The following is a 22,373-nucleotide window of genomic DNA, read 5'->3' on the forward strand; positions in this document are numbered from 1 at the left end:
TTCCTGCTTTGCTGTCTGATCCCACTAAAGACTAGCCAGAGAGATGTGGAGGTGAAAAATGGTGGACAGCCATTTTTCTCCCTTTCACTGTGACTACAATGTCTGTTTCATATCAACAGCAACATCTGTGCAGGCATCCTAATGAGTATAAATAATGTCTTCAGAAAACTGGGTTTGTGAGGCTCCTGTCATCTGAATTTCTTCCATCATTTAAGTGGTGATTTTTTACTCATTGACATACGGTTGTTATTTAGTGGCCACGTATTATTCGTATAGGGTTCTTTATGTGCTTTCTGTATACATTTGTTTTCGTGCTTATCGTATTTCAGTGTGACTTATATATAATAAGATGCACCCATTCTTAGCTATTGTGGACTTTTTTTAAAAAAGGTTTATAGAGATATGATTCACATACCAAACACTCATTTAAGTGCCTAATTCAACAGTTCTTAATACCCTAATTAAAAAAAAAAAAATACAGTGTTGAGTATTTTCCTTTTCTCGTTTTTCACTGAAGTGGACTCAGGATTGGGGGTATCTGTCAGTCCCTTGGTTTGATTCTTGGCTGCCAGTGTTTACTGGGGATGGATATTGGTACCTCCCTTAATAGGATATTGTTAGAGCATTTTACAAATTCTGGTTAAAAAAAAATCCCACATGAGATCTCCCCTCTTCCCCCCTCTCTGAGTGTAGGCATTGTCAGCTGCAGTTGTCCAGCGTCTCCAGGACTCTTTTCATTTGCGGGATGGAAACAATGTACCCTCTGAACAACTCCTCCCTGTTTCTCCTCCCTCCAGCTCCTGGCAACCACTATTCCACTCCCTGCTTCTTTGAATTTCACAACTTGAGGTAGCTTGTGTAAGTGGAATTATTTTAAAAGCTGGTTCATGTTAAAGTGCTTAGAACAGAGCTTGGTAAGCATCCGGTCAACAGTAAGTACTTTTATTATTCTTTTTATATTACTCTTTTTTTTTAAAGAGGCCAGACACATGGGCTTCTGTCTTTTCACAGCTTGGGATCTATGCAGACCCAGGCTTCCAGAAGCCATCCCACTTGAATTCTTACTCCCTTTTCCCCTAAAAAGAAGCTCTGAAATCCTAATTGTCAAGAAGGCTTTGCCTGCTGTGCATGCCTGAGTAATGTTATTTTTGTCATTATTTGAGAGACGGGGAGGAAGCTTCCAGTCCCCTGTAAGGAAACGAAATCATTGTGCACAGATGTGGTTCTGTTTATAGAGGGAAGGAAATGGAGGTGAAGAGTGTGTGTGGCTTGCAGCCAGGCTTGCGAGTATGCAGAGGAATAAATGTTTTTGCCTCCAGAGTTTTAACTGGAAATGTGTCTGAATTTTACCTCCTGGGCACACTGGCCTGAGGTCTTCCCTGCATACCTGATCGTGAAAGTCTTCGGGTGTGTTTGTAAACACGCAGCCCCCCTTATGTGAGAGTCAGCACAAACTTCTAAAGATGCGATGATGAATTCTATCAGAGAAGTCTTTCTGGTTTTGTGAAAATAACCTTGCACTCTTTTAATTATATCCAAATGATCAAATCTGGCTCTGATGTCTTGTCAAAATTAATGTTAAAGGACAGTGCCCTTTATATTTTACTTGTCTGGGTATAAACATCCTAGTCTTTAAAGTTGAGTATGTAGGACTACCTCTCTACTTGATTACTCTGAAAAGAGTGTATAGAGTGAGTTTTTTAAATGGAATTAGCGTGTATACGAGGATCAGAGTGACATTTAACAGATCCTTCAATAGATAGTGCTGGTATGAGGATTGGTGAAACTAGAGGTAGGGAATGAGCATTTTTGGTTCTATATCATATTCCCAAGACATTTTCGAATGATTCACCCTTTGCCATCAGAATGGTTTGAAATTGATCAGCCTGAATCCACTAATGTGGGCTGCGGCACATGAATTTTAATACTAGAAGCACACAGTTGTGCTGTGTTTCAAATGAACTCTGGCCATTTGAAGTGAGCAGGCATAGGCAGTCTTCTGTCCTGTGATAACCTCAGTATATATCCTTTCTGTTTTTTAAAGTACCTTACAAGCTGCTGCATTACAGTCGTTATTATTGGGCCATTACAAAAAGCTATCCAATTTTAAGTGTCTTGGATAATTCTTGTTTGCCCCAGCATCAGAATTGAGCATTTTTTTTTTTTTTTTTTAGATGGAGTGTTGCTCTGTCACCAGGCTGGAGTGCAGTGGTGTGATCTCGGCTCACTGCAACCTCCACCTCCCGGGTTAAAGTGATTCTTCTGCCCCAGCCTCCCGAGTAGCTGGGACTACAGGCGTGCACCACCACGCCCAGCTAATTTTTATATTTTTTAGTAGAGATGAGATTTCACCATGTGGGCCAGCATGGTCTCGATCTCTTGACCTCGTGATCTGCCTGCCTTGGCCTCCGAAAGTGCTGGGATTACAGGAGTGAGCCACTGTGCCCGGCCAAAATTGAGCACTTTTATCATTGTAGTATTCGTGTCTTACTGGCAATGCCCTGTAAAGTTAAATAAGTTACATTTGTCTTGCACAGGTAATAATTATGAGGTAATTTCCACAGAATCCAAGTGCCTCATTGACTTAGCTATAAAATCAAAACAGAGCTAATTCTGATAAGACTAGACACATGTTACTCTTAAATTGGCCTGTCTCCTGGCCACTGTTGTGCCTTTAACCTCAGCAGAAGGGGAGCTGGGCTGCAGAGTGAAATTACCCGGAGGTCAAATATTGCTAATTTGACTTTTATCATGGAGACATTTTCTCCTCTCGCACCAAGGCAGTGGCTTTAATCCCTCTTCCAGTGGTGAGACAAGTGCAAAGCGTTTACAAAAGGCTTTCTCTTGTTTTGAATGCGCCAAGAAAGATTTCGAGGCCGTTAAGTTACCAATCCTTCTTTTTAAGTCTTGAAGCAATTACTGTAAGGTCAATCCACTAATTTCCTTTCAGAATTACCAAAGACCTCTCATGTAATCATTTGGTACTTGTTGCCATGTAGCCAGTATCACTGAGTGCTTTTACTGTGAGCAAAGCACAATGCATCGGGCAGGGAGGGATCCAAAGGGATCTTGATTTTTACCTTTGAGCCATCTGTGGTCTTGAGTGATCTACGTGCATTAGCAATTAAAAGGTCCTGATATTCTTGTTTGGGCATATTGAAAAATGTGCTCTTACAGATAGGTTTCCTCTCTCTACCGCCCCCCCCCCCAATTTTTTTTATTGTGGTAAAATACATATAACAGAATTTACCATCATAACCATTTCTAAGTACACTGTTGAACGGCATTAAATATTCATAACATTGTGCAATCCTCACCACGATCCATCTGCAGAACTTTTTCATCATACCAAACAGAAAACTGCCCCATTAAACACAAACTCCCTATTCTTCCCTCCCCACAGCCCCAGCAACCACCATTCTACTTTCTCTATGATTTTGACACTCTAGGGACCTTTTATATGTGGGATCATACGGTATTTGTCCTTTTGTGTCTGGCTTAGCACAACGTCCTCAAGTTTCATCCATGTCATAGCATGTGTCAGAATTTCCTTCCTTTTTAAGGCTGTATAATATTCCAGCGTATGGATGGACTACACGCTGTTTATCCATTCATCTGTCAGAGAACACATGGGCGGCTTTCACCTTTTGGCTGTTGTGGATAATGCTGCTATGAGCATTGGCATATGTTTACTTCTAATTGATTTAAGTTTACATAGTCACGTGTGGCTAGTGGCTGCTGTATTAGACAGGGCAACCCTAGGCCTGATAGCCGTGAGGACCTAGTTTGGGTGGGAAGGCAGGGGTGACCTGCAGTGAGTTGTGGGCTGGGGGCCTTGGTGAGAGCCAGATCTGGGTTGTGAGGCCACTCGAGGCAGGGGGAATGGTGTGGCGGGAAGTGAGGCCCAAAATGAGAATTTCAGAGTTGAAAGCTTTGGAAGTAACATGATGCTCTATGACTGTGAGCAGACTCAACTGCACCAATGTGCATCTGAGATCAGGTCATCGGCGTTGAGGGCCTGGTGGGGACGCCAACTCCAGTGAGCATTGTGAAATGCTCACTGCTTGGGACGTTTGCACTGTGCTTGATGTCTGGAGGTTCCATTAATGTTAAAATAGCAATTATGGGACTGGAGATTAGGTTTAATGTCTGGGTTTTTTCCACCATCTTCAAAAGCCCAGGTCTTAGTAGTAACCATGCTGCTCTCCATTTTAGTAATTTCAGCCTGGTTTATGTTGCTCAATAGCAGAAAAGCAGTTCAGATTTCCCTTGGATATCATGGACCATATGTTTGCCCAGGTATCCTTTCTTATTGGGAACTATCAAATAGTTAACACAGATTTCTCCAAGGGCACCGACTGGGAAATTAGTTTACCAAAGATAAATTTGGTAAAAGGAAAGTTTTTATGTGCGCTATCCTTAAACTAAGACACATCTGTTGAAATATTAGGACGTGCCCAGTCTCCCATCCTCTGCTGAAACTTTAGACTGTACGTCCTTCAGATATCTTCTCTTTGGTGCTTTGTTTGTGAGCAGATTAGCCTCATACTTCCTCGCTTGTAAAACTGCTCTCTCTTGCTCAATGCTTTTCTTGTACCAAAGGGTGAGGGGGAGGTTCCAGCTCTGTTTTCTGTATCAGTTTCCTGGGTGATGTTTGTTTGAGGGTGCCTTGTGTCCAGAGCCCTAGAAGGTGTTTCCATTCTCTGATGAGCCTGAAGTCTGCATGCTTCGCCTTTGGTAGGGAAAGGCACCTGGGGAAAGGTTGCATGGCCAAGTGCCAGGGTGCCAGAGTGCGTGTGCACCTGCTGGGGAGAAGCCCGCTGGGGCCCCTCCTCTCAGCACAAGATAAGGCCTCAGGGCAGTGCAGCAGATGGAGGGCTTAGCTGTCCTTGCCAGCAAAAGCTGCTGGGAACGTGGCGCTCAGATAACAGGACGGTTGAGAAGCGGTGAGTTAGGGTTACTCTGATGGGAGATACTGAGAGGAGGGGATGACAATCTTGTTTTCTGTTCCCTTTGTGAATCTTTTGGTGGCCAAAATGAGGAAAAGGTTACATTGTGTTTGAGGATGACAAGGAACATCTAGGCACATTGCATACTTGATTAAATGCACAAAGAGCTTCTTGTGACCTTTATCACAAGAGCGTAGTTCCATGAAGGTCGTAGGTACAATAGAAATTGTGTTGGTCTGAGAGTTACTCAGATTAGGGTGCATTGTGTCACCACCATTTTGCATAGCTGTGGCACCTTGTCAAGTTAACCTTTTCCTGCTTGCTTTTCCTAATCAGAAGAATGAAGTTGACCGTATGTACTCTATACGGTGGTTGTGTGAGGTCAATGAGATTACATAGGCAAAATCTTGGTGCAGGGGCACTTGGTAAAGGTTAGTTTCTGTTATAAACTTGGGGTATCCTGTGATGATTCCTGCTCACCTCTTCTCCTCATGGCTAAGTTCTACTTATTCTTTGACGTGGCTCAGATATCACTTTCCTCAGGAAGCCCCGTTTCCCACCCAGATGGCTTTGGGCTACTCATCAGTGTTCTGTAAAATGCTGAGAATATTTTTTATAGCACTTCTGGGTTGTTTTGTGATAGTCTTTTGAGATATCTGTCTCCTCACCAAACTGTTCTTTGTGTCATGGGCAGCCCCACGTCATCCTCGTCTTTGTAGTCCTGCACCTGGCACAGAGCCTGGCACATAGCTCAGTCAAATAGGTGAAGACTGGGTTATTACATCTTCCCACTCCACCTCCTTCATTATCAAGTCGTGGTCAGGGCATGCCCCACCAAATGCATACCCTACTAGACAGTACAGCTGAGACTTGGAACTAGACTAACCCAGTGACTCAGGAATGTGCCACAGGACTTATTTGGCTCTAGATGGGTCTTAAAAGACATTCATAGTTGTAGGCAGAACAGAATATCCAGAACAGGTGCAGAATAACCTGTGTGTACACAGTGGGTGGTAGTTGTAATGCAGGAAGAATTTGGCACAAGAAGTGTTAATAGTTTAAAATGAAGTCGTGGGCCCTATCCACACTGGGGACAGAGATAATAGTAACTAATCATCATCATTGTCATCACTAGCCCATTGTCAGAGGTAGCACTGAACACTTATGCGCTAGCCAGGATTTGGTTTCTAGAGGGTCTAGTGTACTAGTTGGGTTACCAAGACAAAGATGCAGGCATGGGGTGCAAGTTAACAAAGGTTATACACTAGGTGGCAACTGACTCACAGGAGCAAGGCATGCAGGAGCCTGGTTATTGCAGAGGATGTGGCCAGAGCCAGACAAGTGTTCTGATGCCCCTCAACTGTGTTGAAATTTGTTAGAGGCCAACCAAGTCAGCTGGCGAGGGGGAAGTCAAGCCAGAGAGAAATTGTGAACCAGAAAGGCCCCACCTCTGGCAGTGGCTCTTCCATTGGAGATGAAGTCTTCTTGCCTGTTTTTCTCTTTCAAAAGTCAGCCATCTCACAAGGGAAGTTAAATTAAAAACTGTGCTTGTTAGCGCGGAGCTGGGACAACCGAGGGAAGTGATGCCAAAGGCAATTGTTGGTCTTTCCTTCAAATATGTGCTGACTTAGGAAGAGCAAAATGTTTTATATTAACAGTTAACAAAAGACTAAGTCTTTCATCACAAACAAGTCTAAATTCAGTGGTTAGGTCAGTATTATATTTTCCTATAGTTTTAAATAAGATGCTTATGTATTCACTAGTGCTTTGGATGTTCTTTGGAAAAATCTCCGATTTAGTGACAAGCCCCAGGAAATATTACTGTTAGTTGGTCCAGCATCCTATATTGTTTGTGAAATCCCTCTTTTATTGTCTTTTAAAGATTGTAAAATGCTTTTTCTGTCAATAATCAGAGAAGGATGCCGCATTCATATTACCCCAGTTTCTAACTCAACCTCTCCTTTCCAATTGAAAACAAAAGTCAGAATTCACTTTTTGTTATGGGGCGTTAAGTAGTAAACAAAGAGATTTCACCACTCGCCAGGGAAAAGAAGGAGCCTGCAAATCAGACAATATAAAAACATAACCAAACCATACAAAAACACAAAAATGTGGCTTGGCAGAATTTAACTATAATTAATTGTACTAATTTAATATTGTAGACACAAATGATCATAAAGCCATATGGTACAATCCTTTTGTTCATGAATTTCTTATTCATCAAATGTTAGGTACATGATGTGGGAAAGCCAGTTATGTCGGGCTTCATGCTACCAGGGCTAGAGTTGACTAGTTCAGCTCTGTTTCTCCAGTGACAAAAAAAAAAAGGTATCTGCCTTGCACATGAAAACACTGGATGGTTAGATTGGATTTAGCCGACAACAAACTGCAGAAATTGGTTCTGGCTAACTGAAGCTCACAGGGTTTATTAGAGTTGTTGGAGCCCATGGGAACTGACGGAGGGCCAGGAGGCTTGTCGTGCAGAAGCAGCAGGAACCAAGGAAGCTTTGCAGAGATGAGAAACAAAAAACAGAGAACGCAGCAACATTCGCTGTGGCAGGAACGACTGCCACTGTTGGCCTGGACACCATCACAGCCGCAGAAGATACTTAAGACACATTTATGTTCTAGTGTTGGTAGTTCAAGATTCAAAGTATGTGTGAAAGTGAGTGTGTGTGCGTAGGCATAGTAGCTAATTGGTTGAGTTGGGGTCCATGTGCCCACCTCCAGGTTGGACCAGGGGACAAGCCATGCAGCGTTTTGGTCACCCCTCACTTGGCAGTATTCCCACCAGGAATGACCCTCACTAGGATTTGAGGGGCCTGGAGTCACTACTTACTAATTTTCTTAAAGTTGACAGCCATCACAAACTTCATGGTCTGGGAAAATGTGAATTAATTGCCTGATCCACCTCCATATCTTTTTTTTTTTTTTTTTTAACAAAAATCTGTATATTCATAGATTGTCTGTTCCTCCACTAGTGGTTTTGCAGTAGCATTTTCAGGTGAGGAAGCAGCAAGAGAATTTAGGGTCCAGTTTTGTCATTGCCATTGTTGTAGCGATTTACAAGTGGTTACTGCTAGTATGAACTTTTGCCTAGTTAAATTTTGGAAACTTGCCTGTAATTGCATTTGATGGATGGTAAAAATTGATAAATGACTTGATAAGTGATAAAAATTCTACGGAAGAATTTTCCACGGACTGGCTTCTGGCTTTGATCCTTTCCAACTGTGCTTCTCCTGCCCTCAGGCCGCCCCTATCATGCTGTGCTTGTCTGGCCCCACTCACCCTGTCCTGACACTGGATGATTTATTTCCAAATGAATTGCTCCTGGAAGCCATTCCGACACCATTACAGCCGGCGGCAACACAGCTGTCTTGGATACTCCTGGACCATATAGCTAGATGTAACCACAGCATTTCGGTAGCTCCACTTCCCCAGCATTTTCTTTTAGAATGGGGGCATCAGAGTTGAAGGAGGTAACTGTGAGTAGTGTGTCTTGTCTTTGGAAATTTTCATCATGACCTGAGCTTGTCAACACTCTGCCTTGGCCCCTCCTTGCACTTTGGAAGAGGCTGGAGCAGGAGCGGGCAGCGTTGCCTTCGCAGCATGGTAACTTCTCTCCTTTCAGTGCTATTTGTAAGGCAGAATGGGAGAGGAAACTCCCCAGGGGGAAACTGGGACCCTGTTAGGTAGGGCTAGCAAGAGGTGGTTAAAATGTAAGCATCCGCTGCACCAGACTGTATTCTCCATGACTGTGTATTTTTTGTTGTTCATAAGAGCCCCGAATTGCAATGAGTGCGATTTTCCCCGGACGCTGCAGTGTATGGAGAAGCTGTCACTTGTCACATGACAGCTCAGTCATTCGATCCCTGGGTGCTGCAGAGAGGGAAGAATTGGCCTCGCAGGGGGAGTGAGTGCCAGCCCGTGGCCTGTCCCCTGCCACGTGTCACCATACTGAATGTTTGTGTGTGCTCTGTGTGTTTTCAAAACACCTTCATGTCACCTGCCCTGGACTCATCCCTGTGAGCGAGGCAGGGTGGGCGTTACCATCCCTCTGGACCAACAAGGACAGAACAGCTTGAGACGCACAGGGTGGCTTCCCCATGGCTGCGGAGGCATAGAAAGTGGGGGCACGGGACGTGAATCCGTGTGCTGGGATTCTGGCCGCCTGTGCCTGCCGATCACCCTCAGTGCCTCCCTGGATTTGATTTTGTGGCTCTTCTGGGTGTGCGTGTGAGTGTGTTGTGGGTAAGTCTGTTGTCTAGGGGAAGGAACGGGAGGTTAGCCGGCCAGGAATCTCTGTGGGGTGGTCGGCCTGAGTTGGCCATATCCAAGCTCTGCGTGTGTCTCACTTTTCAGAGTAGCGGGAAGGCTGGGTGACTTTGAAATCAGATGGGTATTTTCCTGATTTGAAGAGACTTGGCTTCTTCCCCCACCCCTCCTTCTCCCTCCTCCCCCCTCCTCCCTCTTGCTGACTCACAAACTGTGTGGGGCATCCTAGCCCACCCATGGGAGGCTAGGAGAAACAGGAGGCAGAGCTGTCAGAGTGTGGCCCTTCGTCTTGGGGGTGTGCAGGTGACTGCTCCTGCCCCTTGATGGCTGTCCTGTTTCGGGTATAAGGGATGTTGTCCAAACCATGTATGGGACTCTCTGTTGACAGTTGTTTTTCAATTGCCTATTTAATTGAGCTTCTCTAAAGTCTTCTTTGTGCCCAGTATCGGGACAGGTGATAGAAATAGAAAATTCGACACAAATCGAAAATTCCAGTATCAAAAATGACAGCGATGTACCCTTGCCCCTTAACGCAGCCAAGAAACAGGGGTGAAGGGCTACTCTCCACATATGGAGCAGGCCACCACCCTTGAGTGACAGTAGCCGAACACAGAACATTCTCTGCAGAGGTCACTGAGGCTTAAACTCATTATGTTTTAAAGGGATAATCTGCTATTCTTAAGAAAACAAAAAACAATCACGAATCTCCCTGCCGTCCCCACCCTTGCCCCCACTTAGATCCTGGTAGGGTCTGGCAGGGGGAGTTTTGCAAGGAGTTGGGGCAAATTACTCCAGCAGATACTTCCACCCAGTATCCCAAGAAATGTTTGTAAATGCTGTTATGAATTATTTAAAAGTATTCCAAACTCCTGCTAATTATTATGTGTTTGCTCAAGTCAAGATCAGGAGAAATACAGGCATTGCTATCCCATGGGGCCTGTGAAGCTCTGGTGAGGTGTCCTAGTCGAAGAGCTTGGGGCCCCATAGTGTCTGGAAAGCGGGCTCCACTGGAGATTCTGGCTGTTTTCAGCTTGATGCACGCGGGGTCCCCTGGAGAATGCCAGGCCTGCCTGAGTGTGCAGAGGTGAGGGATTCTCACACTGCCCAGCATGTACGTGGCTGGGAGACTCTAGAGAGACATGCAAAAGTGCTGTTAACTAGACAGCGTGGCACAAATGCAAAGTGAGTGGGTTTTTTTTTTCCTTAAACGACAGTGAACATTTATTTCAATATTTATTTTGCTTATTTTAATATTTTATTCAGTGTTTATTTATTTTTATTTTTATTTTTTTGAGATGGAGTTTCACTCTTGTTGCCCAGGCTGAAGTGCAATGGTGCGATCTCTGCTCACTGCAACCTCCACCTCCCGAGTTCAAGCGATTCTCCTGCTTCTGCCTCCTGAGTAGCTGGGATTATAGGCATGCACCACCACGCCTGGCTAATTTTTTTGTAATCTTTTGTAGAGACAGGGTTTCTCCATGTTGGTCAGGCTGGTCTTGAACCCTTGACCTCAGGTGATCCACCAGCCTTGACCTCCCAAAGTGCTGGGATTACAGGCGTGAGCCACTGCACCCGGCCTCAATATTTATTTCAGTACAGAAACGGACTTAATTGGGAATTTTGTTGAAGGCAAATAGTAGCAAAGTGGGACTGGTGTAAGGCAGTGGAATAACTTAGTGAAATCCAAGGTTTATGTAGTTATTTTCCCCCCACTTTTTTTTTGAGATGGAGTCTCACTCTCTTGCCCGGGCTGCAGTGCAGTGGCATGATATCGGCTCACTGCAACCTCTGCCTCCCGGGTTCAAGTGATTCTCCTGCCTCAGCCTCCTGAGTAGCTGGGATTACAGGTACCCGCCACCATGCCCTGCTAATTTTTGTATTTTTAGTAGAGATGGGGTTTCGCCATGTTGGCCAGGCTGGTCCCCCCATTTTTATGGTTTGAAAAATTTCAAACCCTGGCTGGGTGTGGTGGCTCATGCCTATAATCCCAGCACTTTGCGGGGCTGAGGCAGAAGGATCATTTGAAGCCGGGAGTTCGAGACCAGCCTGGGCAAGTAGCAAAATCCCATCTCTGCAAAAAATAAAAAAATGAAAGATTAGCCAGGTGTGGTGGTGCACATCTGTAGGACTGATGTGAGAGGCTGAGGTGGGAGGATCGCTTGAGCCCAGGAGTTCAAGGCTTGTAAGCCTGAATTGCGCTACTGCACTCCATCCTGGGTGACAAAGTGAAACCCTATCTCAAGAAAAAAAAAAATTCCAACCCTCAGAAAAGCTTAAAGAATAGATTCATGGATCATTAAACATTTTTACCAAATGTACGTTTTCTCTCATTACTCTAAGGTTGCTCCCTTTCCCCCCTCACTCTCCTCTTCTCCTTCCCTTCACTCCATGGATGTGTAGGACATTCTCCTACGAAACCATAGTACTTACATTCTTGGGGTTGTCACACCTCATAATTAAACATATGATGGTTTTATTAAGTATGCTGTCACATGTAAATTTCTCCAGTTGTTTGATCCAAGTTGTACTCATGGATAGTGTATTATATTTTACGTCTCTTTAGTCTCCTGTATTCTAGAGGAGTCCCCCAACCTTCTTCTGTGACGTAGGAGTTTGGGGATTTGTCTGTTTCCCGATGTGATTAGAGTGATGTTGAACAGTTTTGGCAGGAACGCTGCACAGCTGATGATTATATTTCCCATTGCATCCCCTCAGGAACTCAGAATCTCCTTCTCGATCCTTGGTGATGGTGTATCCACCAGATGGCTCCCTGTTGAAGCTCCCTTCTCTCTGTTACCAATGAGTAATCTGTGTTATGATACAGTGAGATGGTGTGATTATTCTGTTCCTCACGATGGTTTTCCTTTGGTGGTTTTAGCATCCATTGATTACCATAAATTAATTAGTCCAGCTTTGGCAAACTATGGCTTGCCGCGGTGGCTCACGTCTGTAATACCAACACTTTGGGAGGCCGAGGCGGGCGGATCACAAGGTCAGGAGATCGAGACCATCCTGGCTAACACGGTGAAAACCCATCTCTACTAAAAGTACAAAAAATTAGCTGGGCGTGGTGGCAGGCGCCTGTAGTCCCAGCTACTGGGGAGGCTAAGGCAGGACAGTAGCCTGAACCCAGGAGGCGGAGCTTGCAGTGAGCCGAGATTGCGCCACTGCACTCCAGCCTGGGTGACAGAGCAAGACTCCGTCTCAGGAAAAAAAAAAACAAAAAACCCAAAAAACTCCACCAAGTCTGTTCAGTTATGTGTTATCTGTTAGCGGTTGCTTTTGCACTACTACGGCAGAATTGAGTTGGGACACAGACCAGATAGCCAAAAATATTTTCTATTTAGCTGAATCCTGATCTAGTACATTTTTGGTCAAAAAATGATGCATTTCTAATTCTTCTATTCATTTTTCATTTATTAGTTGGTATTCTTAAAGAAGAGCTTTGTTTTGACCTTTAAAAATCACTATGGACTCATTTATTCTTAATTTTTAAAAATGTGTCATACGTTGTTGTCATTACATTATTTTTTTAGATACACAACGTTGCCCTAAATTTGCCTAATGGGAACCCCTTCAGGATGGGCACTGTGTTCTTCTGTCATGCCCCCTTCAAGGATGGGGCCTGGGTTCTTTTATTATGCTCCTCTAAGCCCCTTTAATCTATGTCGTTTCATTTTTTTGTTGTTGTTTTTGTTTTGAGACAGGGTCTCACTCTGTCACCTAGGCTGGAGTGCAATGGCACGATCTCGACTCGCTGCAACCTCCACCTCCTGGGTTCAAGCCATTCTCCTGCCTCAGCCTCTCAAGTAGCTGGGACTACAGATGTGTGCCACCATGCCCAGCTAATTTTTGTATTTTTGGTAGAGACAGGGTTTCACCATGTTGGCCAGGTTGGTCTCACACTCTTGACCTCAAGTTATCTACCCTCCTTGCCCTCCCAAAGTGCTGGGATTACGAGCATGAACCACTGTGCCCAGCCTCATATCTGTGTCCTTTCTTTCTGGGACTGGAAGAGGTTTCAGGTTCCCAGTGGAAATTCCCTTCCCCTCACCTTGAATCAGCCTTTGGCCAAAGAGCCTTGGAGAATGATATTTAATATTTAAAAACCAGGAACTGAGAACTGAGTGTGCTCATTGCTATGGGGATATCATTGCTCCTGGGCTCCTTGGGTGCAGAGACCCAGGGAAATAGATGTTTCTGTGTATGCTTTCACACTGCCCCTTCCTCTTAAGCCCAACTCCACAGGATGCTTCGTCACCTTCCTCTTGCCATCTAGTATCACGCTTCTGTAGTGAGAATCTGCTGCCTACAGCAACAACATATTGACACATCCGTTCTCTTCTATAAGACACAAAAAAAAGGTTTCAGAAATTTTTACATTGGTGCTGCCACCACCACTGCTACCAAAACAATGAAATAAAGTTCAAGATTCCTTGAAATTCTCTTGTCCTTAGGACGTATCTCACTGTGGGTGTACAGACAATATACAAAAGTTACTTAATTTTTCTCCGATGTTTATAGTACCAATTTGATATGTAAGTTAAATTATTCATCTTTATTGAATTTTAAGATATGCATATTTTATCCTCTTTGAGTTAAGTATTTTTCAAATATAGAAAAAACATTTACGTGGTCCAAAGTCAAAACTCTGTTAATAGGTTTGCTCAGAGTTCTCAGCTCCCATCCTTATCCCACCACCCCATTTTCACTCACCTCTTCAGTTCATTGCCCTTACTTTTTGCCTTATCTTTTTTGTGTGTTTCTTTTTGCATCTACTTAGTGCTTTTAAGCCCCCCATTTAAAGGTCTAATGCTAAGTCTTACATGTATACCAGCAAAAATGTCACGTTTTAAGTAGACTTTTGTGACCAAAACCTTATTATCAAAGCGTGAAAGTTGAGACCGTCTCGGGAGTTTTCATCGTGGTGGTTAGACAGTGTGTGGAATTGAAATGTACAGCGTTTGTACATGCAGGTCCCTTATTGAGAGAACTGATCCGAAACCGTGACGACTGCCAATAAAATGTACTTTACCAGGTATCTGCTCAAAATGCCCATGTCTCCTTAATGTCAATACCCAACACATGGGTGCATCCAGTTTTAGTCTCAAATAAGATTTATTAAGCTTGGTTTGCAGGAGTTTAGTGTTCTTGGAATTAGAAGGATTTCTCTAGTGATGTGGTGGGAAGAGATAAACCTGGGACCTTTTGTGCTTTCTTGATATTCACATTTATGTTGTGTGCAACACAGGAATTGTCAGGAACCTGCAGTGCAGTCTTTCTTGATTTATAATCATGCAAAATGTGGAATAAGAAGTAAAGTGCAAAGTTTGAGTGGTAAGCGTTACAATTCATGTGAACAATATGATGCTTTTTCTCATGCTTACTTGAAGACAGCAGCTGGCCCTTGAGTTCAGTCTCAGTGCAAACAGCTTCCAAAGAAAGTGCATTGCACTAAGGAAGCCCTTTTCATCTCACAAAGGGCAAAGTCTGGATTGCCCCTCCTTTCTCTGTTGTCTTTGCCTGTTGCTCCCTGGACCCCAGCCAGTCTTCCCAGGCCTGGAGCTGGGTCAGCTAGGTCTGTGGCCAGGAGGTGGGGGTCCACATCCACTGTGCTCCTCAGCGGCAGGTTCTGCAAACTGCAGCCCGTGGGGCAGACTCCACCTCCAGCCTGAGTGAGGCCATCCAGCTAAGAATGGCTTTGACATTTTTAAATGGCCAGGGTGAAAAAACTAAAAGAGGATTTTGTCATGACACATGAAAATGATATAAAATGAAAGTTTCAACAGTCATACATTTTGATTTTTGTCAAAGTATCAGAGAAATTTATTTTCTCTTTTTATTAAATGTCACTACATAATATACTTGATTTTGCCTTTCTACTCACTGAAGCTAAAATATTTACTGTCTGGCCTTTTCCAGAAAGAGTCTGCCGACCCCCTCTCTGTGGAATGAGAGCTTCCAAAAAGATGCAGAAGACCGTGCATCCCACGCGGTTGTAAAAGCCACTCACATTCGTAGGTTTAATGGCTCAAAAGAAAGGGCGCTTGTTCCCTCCCTTCCTTCCTGGGCAGGCCCCTTTTTGGAATGGAGTTTCGTTATACAGAAAGTTGTTCTCACTGTGCAGAATTCTGCAATGCCTTCACTTGATGGCTGTTTCTTCGGGGATGGGAGGGCTGGGGGTCAGGATCTGATCTGACACGAATGGTTCAGAGTCTGGACTTAGTACCTCAGAGCAGTTCACTGATTTAGGATCTCTGGAGGAAAAGAGTACTGAGTCACTGGCGCCTTCTGCTCAGCTCCTGACAGCAGTGTAAAGGATGCTTTCATGACACCCAGCCTTCAGCCCAGGAGGGTGGTGGCAGATCAGACAGCTCTGGAAATGCAGGGCACAATGCGCAGAGGGTTGCACCACAACAGCAGTCACTCGGTGCCCGCCTGGAGCACTGCTCTCATTTCCAGAGTCCCTGTATTTCTGATCTTGGCTGCTTTAAAAAGGAGGTGTGGGCCTGGGATCCCAGAAGTATTCCTCTGTGATTCTGTACCACAGCTTTACCTTAATTGGGGGTGTAGGGGGTGGGGAGAAAGAGGCAGACAGACGAAGGCAGGGAAATCCTTCTTGCAGTCATAGTTAAAAGGATAAAATAAGAGCTTTAATGTAGCCTCCGTTTCCAGCAATCCATTTTATTCTTTGTCCACAAACTGAATGAAAATAAGCAGTCATTCAAAAATGATATTTATGTAACCTACAAAAATCTCAGTCAACCAAGGAAAAGATGGAATGGGGCTTAATACAATACAGGGCTGTCTCCGGAGTTCCCTCCCTTGATTGCAGGCTTTTGGTGTAAAGCTCCCGAAAGAAAGCAACTTTGATTTTTATTAGACTCTTCAAAATCATCTCGGTAGAATATTGACCTTTTTTGTGTGTGGAAAAATGACTTCTACGACTTCTCTTGTAAGAGTGTACATTTTGGTCATTTTTATGGAATGTAGGAAAAAAATGTGGGGTACCCTTTATTGCATTTTTAAGACCTTCCAAAGAAGATAATTCTGATTGTAACTCATTATAATCTGGGAAAGTAGATTGTTCTGGTTTCAAGGACTGCGTGTGCTTTAAATAATCACAGGCTGCTCTCAGACTTGGGAACTTTTGGTAGAATACAGCAGTGGTTCTCAACCAGGGCAGTTGTGTTCCTTGGGGGACGTTTGGCAGTGTCTGGAGACATTTTTGGTTGTCACGTTTTGGGGAAATGGGTGGTGCTCCTGGCATCTAGTGGATAGAGGCCCAGGATGCTGCCAAACATCCTACAGTGTGCAGGACAGCCCCCCCCAACCAAGAATGATTTAGCCCCAGATGTTCATAGCGCCAGAGGTGGAGGAACTGTCTCGGGGGATGTGTAGGAGCTTTACTTTATGGGTTTTTAATGCAAAATGGATGTATAGACACATACATATATACACGTGTACATACACACGTAGATGACTCTGCTCAGCGCATGCGTGAAGTATGCAGTGCACCTGTCCCCTGGGATCTGGTTATACGATGGGTGTCCAGCCTGTGCCCCGGGGATCAGTTTCCTTTGTGCTGCTGCAGTACCTTGTCAGCATGGGGAGGGAGGGGGAGGTCAGTTATGAGGAGGCCCTTTTGGGGTAGAGTGGAGGAATGGTGCCGGCCTGGTCAAGGCCTCGCATGGGGTAGTGTTCTTTGTACAGTTCTAGGTGAGGCGGCAAGCACGTTCCCATGCATTCTTCATGGTGGTGGTGACGCTGATGTTAAGACCAAGGGGCCTCTGTTGTTCTGCTCAAGGTTCCAAGCAGAGTAGGTTTCCTATTTTCAAAATGTAGTTCACGATGTCCCAATTTTTAGTGCAGCGTATTTCAACACAGTGTCCTTTTACACATATAAATGGCTTATGTTGTGAGGTCCCCCTCAGCTTCCTGGTGTGGAATCAGTGATGGGTAAAGGCAGGGAGGCTCTCAGGCTGATATATACTCCCTATGAAGAGGGGGGAAGAACTGTGTTGGCCCATGGGTGTTTGGGGAAACACTTGTATTCCAAGGTATTTGTGGAGAAGATATGGAATGTTTTTCCATGTTGGGCTTCGGATATGAAGTTTAAGGAAGGAGAATGGAGTCCTGGTGCACACCTCTCATAAGCACACGCATGCCGGCCACTCTGCTGGCTCCAGAGTCATCCAGAGCATCGAGCATAGTTTCTCCAATCTGATCAGATAGGGAGGCTGCGAGTCTGGTGACCCCCACTGCAGGGGGCAGAGCTAGTGCAGGCAGTGTTGAGCTGACTGGGAGAAGAAGGGCCTGCAGGACCGGCTGCAAAGCCCTTAGGGGAGGGAGGAAGTGAGGAGTTTGGTTTCCTAAACGAGTGGTCCAAGAGAGGCCAGGTTCATCGCTGTGCAGTGAGGTGGCACTGGAAGGAGGGAGTCCTCAGATGGGCCACCCTTTGGGGCTATAAGTCTCGTGGTTATGTTTCTCTTGGCTTCAAGATAACATTTCTAGTTTGGGTGTTTGGGGACGATGAGGTTGGGGTGTTTGGGAATTGAGGTGGCCGCGTAGGCATTGAGGAAGATACTGGTGTTTTGTGCGGTCAAAGGGCAGTGGTGTGGAACTCAGATCCCAGCTCTGACCCTGTGTGGTCTTGGGGGATCATCCACCATCAGTCTGTTTATCTGTGACTTGGGGATAACAGTACATGTGAGCGTGAAATATGATAAGAGTATAAATTGCATCGATGTTTGTGTGTCAAGGTTGCCTGAGGAGGAGTTGGCTGGGCTTGCACTGACGTTTGGTTCTTTGTATCACTCCGACCTAAACCACGACACTTCCAAGGCAGAGTCTAAAGCCTGTCCTCTCACAGTCTTCTACAGATGAGTAGGAGGCCATAGACCTTGTGAGTACAGAGTCCTAAAAGAAGGCAGAAATGTGTGAATCTGCCGAAAGTAAAGAAAGGGTGCTACTACTGGTCAAAGTCGTTGCAAGAATGCTGGCTTTTACAACTCCTGTTTCTGCTGCTATCACCTGCTGCTTGTGTCTTGTTTCCTGGGCTCCAGATCATTTTCACATTTCTCAAAATGGTCCTTGGTAGCTGTGGTAGATGGAATAATGGCCCTCAAGGTGTATCTCCATCCTAATCCTGGAACCTGTGAATAGATAATTCTACATAGCAAAGTGGACTTTGTGGACGTGGTTTAAGGATCTCAAGGCCTGATGCAGGGGTTCATGCCTGTAATCCCAGCACTTGAGGAGGCTGAGGTGGAAGGGTTATTTGAGCCCAGGAGTTCAAGGCCAGCCTGGGCAACACAGAGAGACCCTGTCTCTAGAAAAAATTTAAAAATTAGCTGGGCATGGTGGCACGTGCCTGTAGTCCCAGCTCCTCAGGAGGCTGAGGTGGGAGGATTACTGAAGTCCAGGAGGTTTAGGCTGTACTGAGCCATGTTGGCACCACTGCACTCCAGCCTGGGCAACAGAGCAAGACACTGTCTCAAAAAAACAAAAACAAAGGGATATCGAGATGAGGTTGGGGAGGTTGTCTGGGTGGGCCCAGAGCGATCACAGAGGTGCTTCTGAGTGGAATAGGGAAGCCGGGGGAACACAATCCCAGAGGAGATAGGAGGATGCGCGCAGAGGCCCCAGTGATGTGGGCCCATGAGCCAAGGGATGCTGGCGGCCTCTAGAAGCTGGACAAGGCAAGGAGTCGAATTCTCCCCTGAAGCCTTTAAAAAAGGACACAGCCCTGTGACCCATTTTAGACATTGCACATCGAGAACCTAAGAGAGCGTGTCTATGTTGCTTATGGTAGCCGAGCTGGAGATTCTTTGTGACAGCAGCAACAGGAAACACAGACAGTGGGTGAGCACCAGATGGTAGAGTCAAGTTTAATATGCTGGAGCAAGGAGGGTCAGCTAATCACTGGCAGAAGATCAGGGCCTGGGACTTGTGCTAACTGTTTCTATGGATTCCTCCTTCCTCTTGCAATGAGAAATGACAGCCTCGTGGTGAAATTTGTTAGCTGTTTATTATTTTCATTGATCTGATTCTACTAGTGTGATTTATGCTAAGCATAAATGACCAAAGTTGACTGTGGTTTTTTGAAGAACACTGGAAAATAAACCTACAAAATTATGTTTTTATAATAATGGTTCAGTCCAAAATAAAGGAATATATTCATAGAAATTAGCTAAAATTATAGAGGATGAGTTACATACATCTTCTTCTTAAAGATGCTGGTACCAACACTGGAAGAAGCTGTACAAGTGGGCAGGTTGTTTTTTGTTTTTGAGACTAGGTGTCACTGTCATCTCAACCTCCCCAAGCTCAGGCGATCCTCCCACCTCAGCCTCCTGAGTAGCCACGACTACAGGTGTGCACCTCCACATCTGGCTAATTTTTGTATTTTTTGTAGAGGTGGAGTTTCACCATGTTGTCCAGACTGGTCTTAAATTCCTGGGTTCAAGTGATCCAGATGCCTTGGCCTCCGAAAGTGCTGGGATTAGGGGCATGAGCTACGGTGCCCGGTCTCAATTTTTAAAAATATATTTTGCCATCACTTTCCAAGCTTTTTGTCCTGTGTGACAACAGAAAATTGAATTTCTTAATCCACTTACATTGAATTTAAAATCCACTTAGGAAAGTGGGCTTCAGGTATTAGAATTATTAACTCTGAATAAGCAGATATTCTAGCATATTTTATCTTCCAGATTGTGTTGTGATTGTAACAAGACACATTTTGTGCATTTTAGTTTTCATCACAAACTGGCTGAAAATCATGTTATGTACAAATATGACTTGATTCAATACAATTTATTGTTTGGGTATAATTTGAATTAGAAAGCCATTTGTATACCTTTTACTCACTTACATTATGCTATTATGCTTTTGACATCAGAGAAAATACACTTACTTAAAATCCTCGCAGATCCCAGAGCAAATGAAGAGTTTTTGTTCTTTTAAAAATTGGAAGTAGTCTAGTTTTCTGATTGTACAGTAACAGTGTGATATATATTGTCTTTATCATATATACACACATACATAAATCATCTTTCCTTCAAAGATCTCAGATCACTTTTTTAAAAAACAGCTTTACTGAGATATAATTTACATACCGTAAAATTCCCCTATTGTAAATGTACAGGTTCAGTGAATTTTAGTAAATTTACAGAGTTGTACAGACATCGACACAGCACAATTTTAGAACATTGTCATCACTCCAGGAAGCGTCCCTGTAACCATTAGCAGTCACGTCCTCCCCAGCCCCTGGCGGCCACTGATCTATTTTATGTCTCTGGATTTGCATATTCTGGACATTAGATATAAATCCAATCGTATAACCTGTGGTCTTTTATGTCTGGCCTCGTTCATTTAGTTTTCAAGGTTCATCCATGTCATAGCATGGATTGATCCTTCACTTTTTGTTTTATTTTGTGTTTTTTAGAAACAGGGTCTTGCTCTGTTGCCCAGGCTGGAATGTAGTGGTAGGATCATAGCTCGGTGCAGCCTCAAACTTCTGGGCTCAATCAATCCTCCCACCTCAGCCTCCCAAATAGCTGGGACTACAGGCAAACAACACCACGCCTGGCTAATTTGCTTTTAGTTTTGTAGAGAGAGTGTCTTGTTATGTTGCCTAGGCTGGTCTTGAATTCCTGGGCTCAAGCGATCCTCCTGTTTCAGCCTCCCAAAGCCTTGGGATTACAAGTTTAAACCACCACACCTGGCCTGTTTTTTATTGTTAGATAATATTCCATTGTTATGAATATCCCACATTTTTAGATTGATTCATCAGTTGATGGACATTTGGTTGCTTCCATGTTTTTTGCTGTTATAAATAAAGCTGCTGTGAGCCCTCGTGTACAGGTGTTTACATGCCCATATGCTTTTATTCCTCTGGAGTAGATTTCTAGGAGTGGAGTTGCTGAGTCATATGGCAATGCTGTGTTTAACTTTTCGAGGAACTGCCAGGCTGCTTTCTATAGTGGCTGCAGCATTTCACATTCCCACCCAAATGTATGAGGGTTCCAGTTTCTCTATATCCTCGCCAACACTTGTTATTCTCTCTCAGAGAACTTTCTGAATCTCTCTTATAATGCCTAGGGGGTTCCTTGTTGAAGATGAAATTAGGGACTACCATGAACTGCTTTAGGAAACCTGGGAGAAAGGAGTCAGGCTCCTCTTTCATATCTGTGCCGTGTAACCAGCCTCTCAGAAAGATTGGTTGGAGTGGATGGGAGAATAAAGAAATGAATGGGTTGGGTGCAGTAGCTTACACTTGGAATCCCAGCACTTTGGGAGGCTGAGGTGGGAGGATCGCTTGATCCCAGGAGTTCGAGATCAGCCTGGGCAACATGGCAAAACCTCATCTCCACAAAAAAATACAAAAATTAGCTGGGCATGGTGGCACCCACCTGCGGTCCCAGCTACTTGGGAGGCTGAGGTGGAAGGATTATTTGAGCCCAGGAGTTAGAGGCTGCAGTGAGCTATGATTGTGCCACTGTATTCCAGCCTAGGTGCCAGTGAGACTGTGTTTAAAAAAAAAAAAAAAAAAAAGTACAAAGTGTTCAGTGCCATCAGATGTTCTGAATATAGTATGATGAGAACACAGTGGTGGGGAAGAAGGTGGATTAGTTTCTGTGGCTGCTGTAACAAACTACCACAAACCTAGATGCTTAAAACTACACACATTTACTATCTTAACAGTTCTGGGCTGGGTATGGTAGCTCATGCCTGTCATCTGAATACTTCGGGAGGCTGAGGTGCAAGAATTGCTTCAGCTCAGGAGTTCGAGACCAGCCTGGGCAACATGGCGAGACCCTGTCTCTCTCTAAAAAAAAAAGCCAGGCATGGTGGTCCACACCTGTAGTCCCAGCTACTTGGAGGCTGAGGTGGGAGGATCACTTGAATCCAGGAGGTCAAGACTGCAGTGAGCCATGCGGGTGCTCCAGCCTGGATGACAGAGCAAAATCTTGTCTCTATAAAAAGAAACTGGAAAAAAAAAAAAAGTAGTTCTAGAGGTCATAAGTTCCAAATGGGTCTTATTCTGCTAAAATCGACGCATCTACAGGGTGGTGGTATTTTCTGAAGGCTCGAGGGTTAAGTGTCTGGTTTTTTGTTTTGTGTGGTTTTTTTTTTGTTTTGTTTTTG

General features: G+C 44.5%; 1 protein-coding gene across 7 annotated transcripts in view; it reads left to right on the forward strand.

Moving 5' to 3' along the window:
• The window catches only part of TBL1X (transducin beta like 1 X-linked), a 256,300-nt gene that overhangs the window by 71,065 nt on the left and 162,862 nt on the right, over positions 1-22,373 (forward strand). The window contains exon 1 of one of the 7 annotated variants that reach the window (XM_054470825.2): positions 823-932. The exons of 5 other annotated variants lie outside the window; for them this stretch is intronic. The gene's annotated coding sequence lies outside the window, so the exon portion shown is untranslated. Of the gene's footprint in view, positions 1-822; positions 933-22,373 lie in introns of those variants that run through there. One more of the 7 variants, XM_054470828.2, reaches the window with a different exon arrangement.

Source organism: Pongo pygmaeus, chromosome X (genome assembly GCF_028885625.2).
Source record: "Pongo pygmaeus isolate AG05252 chromosome X, NHGRI_mPonPyg2-v2.0_pri, whole genome shotgun sequence".
Taxonomy (NCBI): Eukaryota; Metazoa; Chordata; class Mammalia; order Primates; family Hominidae; genus Pongo; species Pongo pygmaeus.